Source organism: Eumetopias jubatus, unplaced genomic scaffold (genome assembly GCF_037043125.1).
Source record: "Eumetopias jubatus isolate StellerSeaLion01/CBP00866 unplaced genomic scaffold, mEumJub1_p1.0 scaffold_1, whole genome shotgun sequence".
NCBI classification, from domain to species: Eukaryota; Metazoa; Chordata; class Mammalia; order Carnivora; family Otariidae; genus Eumetopias; species Eumetopias jubatus.
The window spans coordinates 171,740,144-171,752,604 of NW_028274807.1; the positions used below are offsets into that span (position 1 = coordinate 171,740,144).

General features: G+C 48.2%; 1 protein-coding gene and 1 long non-coding RNA gene across 2 annotated transcripts in view; one reads left to right on the plus strand and one right to left on the minus strand.

The window, feature by feature from the left end:
• Positions 1–2,991, plus strand: part of LOC148165102 (uncharacterized) — a 36,463-nt gene extending 33,472 nt beyond the window's left edge. Inside the window, exon 4 of the long non-coding RNA XR_015769157.1 lies at positions 2,836–2,991. This is a non-coding gene — a long non-coding RNA (uncharacterized LOC148165102). The remainder of the gene's footprint in view (positions 1–2,835) is intronic.
• The window catches only part of ITPR1 (inositol 1,4,5-trisphosphate receptor type 1), a 320,000-nt gene that overhangs the window by 12,616 nt on the left and 294,923 nt on the right, over positions 1–12,461 (minus strand). The window lies entirely within an intron of this gene.

Here is a 12,461-nt window from a genome sequence, read left to right on the forward strand (position 1 = left end):
GGCCTTCAGACCTAAGTATGAGATAGGGTTCCTACCATCACAGCACTGTTGTTTAGTTAATGAGAGTGGACACAAACATTAAAAAAGAATGGTAGAAAGCAGCCTGTGCTGTCAAATGAGTGGCAGAGAGTAGGGCCAAAGTCAGAGCTAACTGGCAGTGAGGACGACTGGCCATGGCCCTGAAGGAGGGTTGGTGCTTGGCCAAACAAGGCAAGCATGAGGGCATTCTCAACCAAGTGGGGCCAGCACAGGGAGGAAACCAGTTTGGCTGGAGTGGGGGATGAGGGCCTACAGGTATGGGCAGCTCAGACTGTAGAATCCTGTAAAAGGATTGAAGTGTGGGATAGACCAGCGCAGGAAATAGCGCAGAATGAAGAGGGCCGGGGTCGGGGCTGGCCGAGGGAAGGAGGCAGCGAGAGGTGACCTGGAGTCCCTGTGGGCCTGCCTGATATGATGCAGGGAGAGGGACATGTGCAAGCCACTTCAGCGGGTAGGGTAGTGAGGACTCACCTGAAGCTACCTCACTACGGACGTGGGAAACTGCCTCATCAGGTTAGATAATGCATCTGAAGTCTAGCTCTAGCTAGTCCAGCTCTCAAATCTTGCAATGTTCCTTTGCTTAGCAAACCCCCCATAAAATAGAAAACACAGATTTCCAAATAGAGTTGACATTAATGAAGTCTTCAAAAGAATACAGAAAACTGATGCAAGAGTCTGCACACAGCTTAAAGCTCAAGCAACAGTTTCTTATCCGTATTCCAACAGCAAGTGACCAAATGACTACAGATTAAAAGAAGTTTTCCGTGGCAGGTTCCCACCTTCTTTCATGATATATTTGATTCCTAGACTCCTATGGAAGGATTTCAGAAAGGTCTTTGGACAAATGCAAAATGCACAGATTTCACTTAACTGTTTACTGAACATTTATAATTTCCGTGCCTGGCCTAGGGCTGAGGGTCTCAAGAAGAGCAAACCAGGTCCCTGGCCCTGAGGTGCTTTAGCACACAGACTGCAGTCAGGGGGCAGGTCTTGGGGCGTGGGCTGTCACTTCTGAGGGACTCCCAGGTTGTGACTGCCTAACGAGGACCTGCTGGATGAATGAATGAGGTCTGCTGGTAGTAGGATGGCCGCTACTGGCGTCCATGCTCCTCATCTCCATGGCTAAGAAGGTGCACTCGGACCCCCTTTGTTTTTGCTTTATTTGTGCTTCTGTGCATGAGATACCTGTAATCCTGGGGCAGGAAGGCCTGGCCCGAGGGTCTATAACACCACAGACAGAAAATAAGGCATCTTTTTTAGAATGTCCATTTCATTCAATGGTAAATTACTAAAAATACTTTTATATTAAACTCAAAATAGGCCCTACAACAGAACATGAAATTGAATCAAATGTAAAAAATAAAATCCAAGATTTAAAAGAAATGTCATATTGGCCCGAAGCCACTTTGGGCCACGTACCCTGATCCTAGGGATAAATCTTCATTCTCCAGCTCAGGAGGGTCCTTCAGTGCAGAGCTGGAAAAGGGTTTCTGGTCTAGATCTTTACCGGCTATCACCATGCAGGTTTTCTCTCAATGCTTTCCTCTGACTCTAATATTTAACAATGAGATCTAAAGTGGGGAATCCCACTAAAATCCTAAGCCATAGGAAACCAGCTCAACTGCAGAAATCAAGTACTTTGGATGGCATGTATTATTAGCTTTTTCTGCGCTGAGGTAGGTAAATCCCCAAATCTGAGATCCTCAGTGTTGCCAGTATTTTAATTAAATAATCATCCTGAGCTGTTAAGTCAAATCTCAAATTACCAAGGAGTACCTAGTGGTTAAAATTAATTAGCAGTTCTAGTCAAACTGTTCTCTCAGCTTCTATTTGATTTTGCACCCTGTACAGGAGAAGCTCTGATGCAGGATATAGGTTGCTCACCGACAGGATCCCCCCTCTAGAGAATCTACATCTTGAAGGGAAAATGCTTTGACTCTCCCAATTACTAGGACAGGAGCAAAGAGAACACCTGAATCCAGTTTCTTTGTACTTAACTCAGACTTTCATAGGAAATGCTGTGCTTGCTTGAGTGCTACAGGACTCCAGTGATGCCTGCTGTACACGGTTCTCCAGCCAGTCAGAGTCTGAAGGTCTAGAAGTGTCTGCAGAATCCTGCCATATTTATGTGTACTGAAGATCAAAAACATGTCTGTGTCTTGGCTTCTGCATTTTTTGAGAAAATCATCTTCAACTATGGCATTCTGTCTATACATGAGTTCAGAGTGTGTGTGTGTGTGTGTGTGTGTGTGTGTGCGTGCGTGCGTGTGTGCGTGCGTGCGTGTGCGCGCGCGCGCGCTCAGGAAGGTGCTGTTGGGGGAGGCTGTGGGTTCACCGAGCGTCTGTCAGTAGCATCTGTCACTCTGGGTCTGAGACATCCCTCTGTGCTTCTCTGGCTCCCCTTGCTGCTGGCATGTTGCATACCAATGTCATTAGGCACTGTCTGCCCTGGTCCTCCTGCAATCCAGCCAGTGCACTTCCCGTCACAGCAAGCGCTTCCTCTGTCAGAGCAGACAAACTGACTGAAGCCACAGCCGGAAGCAGGCTGACCACAAGTGCTAAAGTTCTGGTTAGTTCTTTTCTAGGTAAAGTTGGAAAAGTCCCTGCAAAGGCAAACATTGAAGTTTTAGACACGGGGGCGGTACTGACCTCTTGAAATGTCCTTGACTGGAAAGAAGGAGGGTGTGTGTGTGTGAGAGACAGAGAGACAGAGACAGAGAGGAGGAGGAGCGGAAGTTGGATTGTATGATGCAAATGCTAATCATTCTGAGAAGAGGTTTTTTTTCTTCTTCCCAGGTTCAACTGAAGAGGCTGTTCTAAGAAAGATGACTGAGGTAATCAATCACCTTCCTCAGAGAAAGTCCGCTCAGGTAGAATTTTGTTTACCATGTAAACAATGGAACATTTATTGCCGAATCCCTTGTTCCTTCATAGCCAGGGTAGAGAATTTAGATTTCTTCGTGGGGGGGGGGGGGGCATGAGGGTAAAAGAAATGGTCATGAGAGAGAAGCTGGGTCCTGGAGAAAGAGACCTGTGGCTTCTTGATCCTTCATAGCCCCCTGTGAGGAGAATCAAAAAGGTAAAGACTGTCCCTTCAGCTCAGATGGGGAGTGTGTTTCTCCTTATTTTACAAAGCGGGATGACAAACCAGGTTTTCCCAGAAAGCCTGGGGACACGCAGGGGATAGGAGTGACTAGAGAAGGGAGGGGGGCAGGGGAGGACTGAAGATCATCCTTAACTTTCCAAAAGCAGGAATATAGGACACTTAATAAACTTTAAATTACTTGCCTCTTTTATGGACAGGGGTGATTATTTTTACTAAAGAGGACTAAAATAATTCATTTTTAGAGCTCACTTTTGTAAGATCACAGCAAAAAACAAAACCCAGAATCTGTTGCTTTGGGTGAAAAACAGTGATAATGATCTCTAACTATGCTCAGTGATTCTAAAATTGCTATTTATAGGAAATATTATACATTAAAAACAACTACACTAAAAAATGGATCCCAGCTGTGGACACGGTCAAGAGATCAGGGGTTGGGGAGAGGGAGGGATGAAGAGGTGGAGCACAGAGAATTTTTAGAGCAGTTAAACTATTCTGTTTGCTGCTGTAATGGTGGATACATGTCATTATATATTTGTTAAAACCCACAGAAGGTACACCACCAAGAGTGAACCCCAATGTAAACTCTGATCTGTAGTTAATAGTAATGTGTCATATTGGTTCATCAATTGAAACAAATACACCACAGTAATAAAAAATGTTAATAATAGGGGAAACTGTGTGTGTGGCGGGGTGAGGTAGGGAGGGAACAGTATATGGGAACTCTGTGCTTTCTGCTCTGTTTTCATGTAAACCTAAAACTGCTATAAAAAATAAAGTTCATTAAAAACAATGGCTCCCACACCTCGAGTTTGTTGACCAGTCCCAAATCCAAGGATCCACTTCGCTCTGTTCCAAAGTACAGTGAACTCAGAGCACATACAGCATCCCTACACTTCACAGATGCCTTTCTGCAACAGCCTTGTGACATTACTTTGTCAGCAGGAAGAGGGATGGCCTGAATCAGGAGCTAAGGACTTTAGGTCACAACGCCCCAGTGCTACAAGACAGCGCGCCAGTGAAGGCGTCACTTAACCGACCGGGGTCTCTGTTTCTGTTTTTTTGAGAAAGAGATCACGGGGCTGCCCCCACGGAGCTAGTATGAGAAAGTGTCCCAGAAGCTGGAAAGCGTTAAGCAAAAGAATTATAAATCAGTGTCATCAGCCTGAGGTCACAAAGCTAGTCTAGAGTCGGCCCCGGAATCCAGATACTGACTCCACGTGTAGTGCTTGACTCCCAGGTCTGGTTAGTTCCTGCCTTCCTATGGGATTTCATGTTAGAGATACATATTTCTCTTTGACCAGCGCAGCCATGTGAAGGCTACCCACAGTGCTCCCAACTTTAGGTGTCAGAGGGGTTATATAATCATCAGCTGGTCTGGAATGACCACTTAGCCTTCCCAGACTCAGTTAACAGTTGTTCTTGGACCATACAGTGTAACAAAGACGGGCCCTTGCCAGTAGAGAGAACCGCACCCTTTTCTGATGAAATCCCTAAGAAAAGCCAGCTGCAGAATCACGGTTTTCAGTCATTCTAGGCCTTCAGGTGAAGTGGTTTCTGGGAGCTCTGGAGACTTTGAGAAAGCAGGGCTTGCCACGCAGAGTGGTGCAGCTGGGTCCTGGGCACCTGGGCTGCCAGGCAGAGGAAGCCAGAGGTCTCAGAGGAGGAGGGTAAGGTGGGGCTGGCAGCCGCTGTCGGACAAGGCAGGGTTGGCCCAGTGGAGATTCCCAATAAAGAACAATTAGGGTACCTTGCCCTTCTCTCGAGCTGGCTCATGACATTTTGCTTAGGCAACTTCCCTTGCATTTTCAGTTAGCTAAGAAATCTACCAGAATGTTCCCAGAGGTTATGTATGGGATTTTAGCAATTTCTATTGGTTTTCCTCTATTCTTTTCTGGGTTTCCTGACTTTTCAACTTTGATCTCTCAGTACCTTTATAAAGTAATGGTTTTTGTTTTTTGTTAAGCCTACTTAAATAGCTTTCCAAATTTCTTTGCTGTTATTTCAGGAAAAAAATACTTGGCATTTATCTTTGAACCTACAAACACATACACACCCATAAGCCTCACTACTAAGCTGCTTCACATACAACAAACAGTGTTCTAACAGTGTTTATCATCCTGTGGGTTTATGTGTTGGCAAACTCTTGACTCAAGCAGTTTTACTTAAGGTCAGCCCTGCCTAGATAGACTCAAAGAGAGGAGAAAGTCCTCTCTCTTACTCTTCATAGACTCCAGCAAGAGTTGAGGGGCAAGTCACCAGCACTGTCACCGCCGTGAGAATGGCTTGGAAGAAAGGCGCCACACAGCTTGAGCTCTTAAGGGTGAAAGAGATCATCAGCTGTGTGCAGATTCTCTCAATTCCTCAGTCCTTTCCAAATCCCCCATTTTACTCACCTGCCCTATGCCTTCTGACCCCAAAGATTGACTAGCTTGTTCCCATAGGTGTCCTCTCTCCCTCCTGACACCTACATCCCTGCTCTTAACAAAGACCCTCTTCAGTAGTTCATGAGCTCCTACCAGCACTTTGTAAGTTGCTTCACTGAACTGTAGCGCTAAAGATGGCATAAGAGACCCTTTGGTTCAACTTTATAGGTGGTCACATGAAGGCCCTGAAAAGAAGTGGGTTTGTGAAAGGAGAAACTGAGAGCCTTGTCCACCTGTGTAAGCTGCACACACGCAGGACTACACCTACATACTAGTAGCTTTTCATTCCCACATTCCTTAGCAACACGCTTGCAGGCCTCATTATCAAGAGGTATGTTAAAGACTCCTGAGTGTAGGTACGGTTGGCCCTTGAACATCATGGAGGTTCAGAGGCACTGACTCCGGCACTGTGAAAATCTGCATAGAGCTTGTGACTTCCCAAAAACTTAATGATAGCCTACTACTGACGGGAATCAATAGTCAACATATTTTATATGTTCTATGCATTACATACTGTAGTCTTACAATCAAGTAAAGCTGTATCAGTTACAGTCAGTGTTTAGATTCAGGAGGAAACGAAGGAGTTTCGAGTGTAGTTAGCGTGTCTGGGATGGCAGGTGACCAGGAAGGCAGCCCGGTGGGGTCAGCACTGGGGCAAGGAGCGGAAGGTGGGTCCAGCATGTGAAGGGGAGAAAAATACATTCCTGGAGTTACCATGTCTCCTGAGTTGGGGGAACTGTGTAAGCAAATATTTTATGTACAGATACAAGCATATACAGACCTCCTTGGACTAGCTCACAGTGGGGAGACGAGCACCGGTGGTGAACACAGTCTTTGGCTGACTGGTCGAACAGTTGCTAGGTACAGCGCTCCAAATCTGCACGGGCTCACTGGGTAGGCCGCATTCCCTGTCCGCTAAGTTAGCACAGAAAGCCCTCTCAGGCAGATTATGGCTCTGCCCCACTCATTGTTACCAACAGTGCCTCACGCACCCTCTGTGACGGTCAGGCTGTGCAGAGTTCGGAGGATAGTGCAGACCTGGGGTCCCAGGGCCAAGTGCTTCATAAGAAGAAGGCACCTGTGAAGTGCGCAGTGGGACAAGGGGTGACTTCAGAGCCTCTAGACGAGAGGGCAGAGCATGTGGTAAGCCCGGGCAGGGAAACACAAGCCCAGCAACTGCCCTGTGCCACTGGCACTGATGCGAACCCGAGCTCAAGTGCAGAGGGTGGGGCGAGAGCCCGTCTGGCTGGCTGGGAGGCGAGTCCAGTGCTGCTGACGCGCTGCTTCCAGCCACCGAAAAGCAAGTGCCAAATCCCTGTCCACGTCTCCCTTGCTCTGATATTCTCGAACTCCGCCGTGCTGCCGGCTAACTTCGGGAAGCATGCTGGGAATCGTACTGGAGAGCCTCACAGGCCGTATCCTCATGCACGGCTAAGGGCTTCTGGAGCCCGGGGGACATTTTCATCTAGGCGTGTGGCCCCCCTAAGTCAGGCAGGGAAGCTGATGATACAGCACTACCAGCGCCGAAATCTCTGTCCCAGGAACTTACCAAGGCACTCCCTTCCTCCCAGCATCCTCTCTGGAATTCCAGAATAAAAGTCCGAGCTCATTACTGCACATCTGCCCGGAAGCAGCCTGCCCGGCACGTGATGAAGCACAGATGCAGCGGATGGGTGGGGGGAGGTGGCTGCACAGGCTGACCTCTCTGGGACTCCCAAGTCCTGGCTGCTAGGGACTCCCGAATTCTCACTGCCTGGGGCCGAGACCCTCCAGGACGGCAGGACGGCTGTGTCCACACAGACCTCCCAGCTCACACTGCCCCACACCGCCCCTGCCAGCACCACTCCCCTGCAGACTTCCAGGGCCTTGCTTTTATCTGATTAGGAAACACCAGTCATTCCTGCTCTCTTGTTTCTGTCCAGAGCGATTCCCTTTGGTCCCTTTACCCAGTTCCTCCGGGCAGAAAACCGCTGCCCTCACTTTGGAAAGTGCCTGTCTTCAGACTTCATAGCACCAGGCTCTCTCTCGGGTCAAGAAAGGTGCAAGACTTGGGTCAGTTCCCCTTTTAAAAGAAGGCAGTGACTTGTAGGTAATTCAGTTCCCATTTTGATCTTTTGCCCTTGTTAACACATTGCTTTCTGACTGTGCTTGCTTCCTGTGTCTTCTTATCGAATACAGATAAAAACAAGTGAGTGCTGAGGCCAGATGCCCTATGGCTTTCGAATCTTCCTCTTAGATGTTTAGTAGTGCTTTATTTGCTAAAAGAATTTATTTGCTTGGGAAATTTACCCAAGAGGTATTTTCCAACCAAAAAGAGCTCTCTCTCTAACATGGCTTTTTTGATGCAAATTGACTAGGGCTTTCAGTAAAGCATTTTCCAGGAATGCAGCCTCCTGGACTCGGCCCTCCTATCTGAAAAAGGGCACTATTTTCTAAGAGCATTTCACTGGCTGACCTGATACTACTTTTGACTTGGAAAATTGTTTCTTTGCTTTTATAACCCTATACAACTAGTTTCTGAAGAGGTCAAGTGAATTAATACAAGATGGAACAAAATGGAAAATCTCTAGTGGAATAGTGTGTGAGCACGTGAGAGAAAGACAGAGGGATGGAGGGGGGAGGGAAAGAAGTCAAGAGCGGTCTATTTTCACTGTGAGAAAAAGTCAGCACCAGGCTTAAAGGATGATGGATCAGACACTCTAATTATCAGGGAGTTCTAACTATTCAGATGAGTCACCCGGGTGTGGAAGCCCGTCTGTCTATGGTTCTGGCGAATCTTCCTTCCCCTTTAACTTAGACACCTCTCTCCCTTCAAATAATGGCCACCAAAGGGAGTATCATTCCCTGTTCCAGGCTCAGGGGAAGGTAATGATGTTTCTCAGATTTTACCAAGTCAGAATTAACACCTATTTCAGATACACCCTTTGCAGGAGTTGGCTCTGCCTCTCCCGAACGCTAGTCATGTCTACAACCCCCTGTAGTATTTGACTCCAGGTGGTTGCCTAACCAGCAGTGCTGGTGGCAGCTCAGAGAATTAACATGCATCGAATGCACTGAGCTTCCCTCTTGCTGATTTGTGCGTTAGCCAGTCAGCATCACCCAGGAGGTCCTTCTCCCTCCCCCAGTGGGGCCTTTGCCGGGCCTTGCCTCTTTTGAAGTTGGCTAATTCTCCTGGGAGATGAGCCAGTCCAAGGCAGGAAAACCAGATTCAGCCTGACCAACGGCGGCCCATCCTTGACACGGAGGGTTGTGCGTGAACACAGAGGGAACCACACTGCACGTGCGCATGTCAGGACAGCCCCAGGGTGGGTTCTGACTCAGCAGCCCTGGATGGGAGTCTCAGCTGCAGCCCTTCCCAGCAGGGGGAACCTGGAGAAGCTGCTCACCCAGGCTGGGCTCCAGTTTCCCACCTGTAAAATGGTGGCAGTGCCACCTACAAATGCTGTTCTGGGGATTACATGGGACCGTGCATGCCAAGCATTTATTTCAGTACATACTGATTAAACATGACCTATTATTAGAGTTATTATCCAATCTGCCATTGTTACGGCAAAGCACAGCCCGGTCCACTCCTCCAGAAGCGGTGGCCTATCTATCTCCCGACACTCAGGCTGTGGCGGGAGGAGGTTCTCCCCAGCCAGCCCGGTAGTCAGTTAAGTGCGCCCTCCTGGAGAAGAGAAGGGGCCAGAGTAGCTCCAGGTAGCGGGGGGTGCTGAAATATGGATGAACAGTATTCCTCCTGACCACCCTGCCATTCACTCAAACACACGCCTCTGAAAATAGAACTGATTTCTCAAGGTAGAATTCCAAGATACCGAAGGGAAATCTGTATTTCATTAACAAAATGGATGCTATTTATTAAATTATAGTTTGGTCTTCTTTACTGACCTTCCTTCTTAATATTTCTGGAGTTTTTAACTTTCAAGAATAACTTAGTCTGCTTAACAAATTAAGCACTGGCTTTTCTCCTGAGCTAGACTGTCACAGAAAATTGGGCTGCTGAATCATTGCTGGGAATCCTATATTTGATCTTTTATCTACAACTTGCCCACTGTGCAGTATTTAAATTCCTTCAGGCAAGATACAACTAATTTACCACTTATCCAGGTTAAATATATCTGATTGTATGGCCTATCAAATCATCGTCTACGGACTAACACATTCTCATTTCAGTCAGCAGTAGAGAGAAGTCAAAGAATGTTAAATTATTTAAGAAGAGCATGTGGTACATCAGTTATCGTGAAAATTTAAATGTAGTTCAGGGCTAATAAAACTCTGCTTCTCATAAAGGCTGCCACTAAAACTCTACATGGTAGTCCCAAAAATCCAGTTGCTATGGAGAGAGGAAGGTCAGGGGTTTTGTTCCTGCCCTGAGCTGCCAGGGCTAAGTGAGGTCACTCTGTAGTCACATTTCTCTGTAAGTACAGCCCTGTCTGGGGCCTGAGTCAATGAATCTGAGGCTGCCTCTCCCGTCCGAGCGGCACTGTCTGTTTTGCACGGAGGTACGGGGTGGGGGTTGGGCTCCCCCCACACAGTGCCAGTGACAGCACCCGCTTCGGCCATGTGCGCAGAACCCAGGGCAATCATGACAGCATCTCATACACAGAACCCGGGGGCCACTCCCCAAGTCACCCCAACTCCTGGTCGTGGGTAATGACTGTGAGTGGAGGACGCAGCTGAACACATGGGTCCGAGTCCCAGGTATTGAGGCCCGTTCGATGGAGAAAGAGTGAGAATGTCAACTTTGTCCTGCTCCAACATTTAAGAGCACTTAAAACGTTTAAATTTGAGCGCAAGGAAGAAGCAGGAATTTTCCATGGGAGGAATGTCTTGGCGTCAAGATGCCCATTCTGACTTTTCTTAGCAACAGCATGCCAGCAGCCAAGGCATCTTACACAGCCGTAAAGTGCAGGACATGATGCTTGCGTCAGCTCTCTGCCCGCGCTGCGCTCTGCTGCCCTGCCGACCGCTGTGTGTGTCCATCTGGCCCTGCTGGCATCCACTCCCTGCCTCCTTGAGGGCCCACCAGGCCCACCCTGGTCCCCCACATTTACCTCGGTCCCATCACCCAGTGGACACGGGAAGTGCCGTTAACCCCCATTTCCAGACAGCAACCCAGGTCAGGGAAGCCCCATGACTTCCTGGGGCTATGTGGCTCGGAAGGTGCAGAGCCGAGACTCACATCCTGGATTCTCTGCCTTCAAATCCAATGCTTAGGGAGCAAGGACTTCATGGTAGGCATGAGCCTGGCCTTGGCTTTGCCGGGAATAGTCCATCTCTAATGGAAGGAGACAGGGCACGACCAGAAGGAGAAAGAAGAGAATACACAATCTTCTATTATGTTTCGATGAAAATTAAGTGTGGCTGAACATCTGGCAGCTAAGTTCTCTACTGCCATCTCTGGCAAGAAGCGCACCATCTCCATGGTTTTTTTTTTTTTTTTTTTTTTTTTTAGATGAAAATCTATTTACCATCCCTGACACCACGGTCTGCAGGGAGTCGTTTTCGGGGCAGCTGTGAAGCTCCTCCTCTACCTCCAAGTGACCAGCTGGGGCCTCTTCTGTTTGCTTCTTCTGGGTTGTCTATGGGCCGTTGTTACTTCACGGTTCTTAATGAGTCTCCAGGATCTTAATTCATGAGCTCAGGGAGAGCTTAAAACCCCCAGCCTCTGGCCACTAGGCAAGAGGTGGTTTTCCTGAGAAACCCAAGTCCCAGAAAACCCTGTCACGATTTCTTTTGGGACATGAAGTAAGCAAAAAGGTAGCTGACTTTTCCTTCCCTCTCTGACACTGTGAGCTGCCCCCCTCTCCTTGATCCTGGAGTAATAGAGTCGGCCTCTCAAAGACATCACCGGCCTTTTCCTCCCAGAAGCGGTGGGCAGGAGGCCTGCCTCCTCAGGAGGAATGTTGAGAGGAACTCATCTCTGGGCCGTGGCTACCTCCACGGGGTATGACCGAATGGGTCTGCCACACGGGCATGTGGCCTGTTCCCCCGCAGCTCTGAGCTCCCCTGGACTTCCAGCCGAACAGCCCCAGTCTACCCTCCTGTGGCAAGTACTCTCCGGGGAGTGGCCAGCAGGGATTCATGTGACCACAGAAAATGGTGTTGGCCAAAGGCACAGCCTTTCAGCCAATGCATCTAACCCTTCCCTGAGCCCTCACTATGAGCACGAAATATCTGGTTCCTCAGCAACTTTGACACTCAGAGTTAAGAATTTTTTGATGCTACATATTTTTAGGCCTTTTGACAAGAAGTTCTGGTACAATTTAAGAATGATGTGGATGAGGAAAGCACACTGAATGCTGGGTTTTTCAAAGCGTCGCCAAGCAATGGGCTCTAAGCAGGCTCAGTGGGAGGCTGGGGGGTGACTTCTGGCCCTTAATCCTCACCAGGTGACTGCTCACAAGGCTCCTTTAAGTCTTCACGATTGACGATTGAAACAGAAACCTTCAAGTGCGCCAGAGTTTTCTGTGACGGTTAAGTAAGGTGATTAACAGAAAGCTTTAAAACTGGCCCCTGAAGATTTAAAGACAGGGCACAAATACTTTCGAGAGAAGCAAACAAAGTAAAGAAGAAAAAGAATGTGTGACAAGGGTAAAAACTAGAGGTCCTCTCCTCTACCCATTACAGGACTTAATGTGAATGAAGGTATTTGTGTGTGCATGCAGACAGGTCGCTGTCCCATGAATGCTGACCAAGTGTCTTCATTTGGCAATATCAACAATCGGAGGAAAAGATGGGCTAGGAGAACTTTTCAGTTAATGTGTCCTGACCCTGGAGACCTCGCCGAAAATCTGCCCTGGCAACCAAGAGAATTCCTAATTAACAACAGATCTGCTCCCACCTGGCGCGGTGCCACCAGCCGCCTCCCCGTCTGCTCCCTCGCTGGGGCC